Source organism: Photinus pyralis, unplaced genomic scaffold (assembly GCF_008802855.1).
Source record: "Photinus pyralis isolate 1611_PpyrPB1 unplaced genomic scaffold, Ppyr1.3 Ppyr1.4_LG3b, whole genome shotgun sequence".
NCBI lineage: Eukaryota > Metazoa > Arthropoda > Insecta > Coleoptera > Lampyridae > Photinus > Photinus pyralis.
The window spans coordinates 18,601,427-18,603,285 of record NW_022170510.1 but is presented as its reverse complement, the minus strand read 5'-3'; positions in this window follow the sequence as shown (position 1 = coordinate 18,603,285).

Here is a 1,859-nt window from a genome sequence, read left to right as displayed (position 1 = left end):
CCCACTTAATTAGACATGTATTCGAATATAACGTCAATATGACTTCATTGTATTTCCTATTTTTAAATTATACTGCAGGTATAATAAAAAATACTATAAGATACACGTGTATAATTTGTCTTTAAAGCACTTGCAACGTTAAAGGCACTCCGCTTTGCGTCGTGCCCTTAAACTCGTTGCGCGTGCTTTAAAGACTTGATTATACACTTGTATCTTAATATACTATTTTGGCACTACACAATATTTCTTAGTCCAAAAATGGTTCACTTTCTTCTATAATTTATTGTGCAATGCGAGGCTGTTTTAGACCGCTCGCTTACAGTACTAACTTGGTATCGTATTTTTCTGTTTTGATTCGTTTAAGCAGATACCAAAAGGGCGATAATTCAGTTATGAAAGTAGGTAACTAGAGATTTAGTCGGCTTGGTTTAAGGCTTTAGGAAGGTAACGCGAACAGTACAAAAACTTAGTTGACACATAGTGTAACTTTAGATACTTGAATATTCCCACGAACGGAACGTAGCCCGCGAATTCTGTGACCGGTTCGTGCAGAGTAGACCCAGGAAGCCAATTTCAATTCCACATCGAAGAAACAATCAACGAGAAGCTGCACCCAGAAGTTTGATGGTACCGTGTGCTCTTAACCATATCCCAGGAGCGGCATCAAACCATTACCATTGTTTAAATACTTTATAGTTGAACAGATCCAATGTAAAAATACTTGCCGTTATATTTCTTTTGATACAGCTGTACCTTCCGCATTTTGCATCCGGCAAGTGGTGTACTCTATTAATAACAAACAAAAGTACGTTAAAAAAGTTGAGGATCACAACTTGACTACGCATTCCTTTATAAACAAGGATAAAGTATAAAAACATTAGAGGAATGTCGGTGTTGATAAGCAGATATATAAGGTGTCATTGTTTAGAATGATGGTATATCAAGTTACAGCTATCTTACATTATATGCCACGAGACGATTATCCCTTTAATAAAAGACTGCATACGTTGCCGTTTCAGTAATAAAGTTCCATTTTGCCAAGTTTACTTAGCTAATTCTTTTTTTTTCAAAATATCTTTGAATTTAAACCATCATCATTTTGGTAGAAATTTTAGTGATTATGTACCTACTTGCATTCTTTTGTATTAGTTGCCGTTGCATGCAAAAATGAAATTACAGTTACTTACTTATTAACCGTGCATGATGAGAGCATAACTATTTGTTTGTATGCAAGTTACAAAAAAGATTATCACTTAAGAAAAACAGCCCTCGCCATTTTCCTACAGCTACTGCAAAGTGTTGCCAGGTGCGACGGGATTCATGATTCATTGGTGCCGAAGCTATTTTACGCGGACAAAGTGCGGACTGCAGTGACGATGGACATTGGAAATGTCTCTAAATTACTATTTGTACAGAAGAAGGAACCTATGTGCAATTTTTCTGTATAAATGCAACAAATTTGTAAGACAAAACAAGCATTGTTTCTTTGATAATCTCGTATTCACAGAAAAACGATGCAATTTTTTTCATTTCTGATAAATGATTTCACTACCAGTAAATTGATTTTTTTCACTACTAGCGTCTGATGACATGATTGTGAACCTTTTTTCCACTTGTAAAGTAGGCTTTCTCGGCAGTTGTTCAAAGTGGTTAATAATAACGTGGACATTATTACCTAACTAGTAGTCAATAATGAGAACTGTCACTTTTAGAAAACACAACCCGAAATTTCGCTCAGTAAACGTTTAGACAAGTTCTCTAAAATGAATAATTGCCACCATCAGCCATTTCCAGAGAAATTACATATCTAAAATTATCACATTTTGAAAAAATTCGAACGAAATTACTCTTTGAAAATA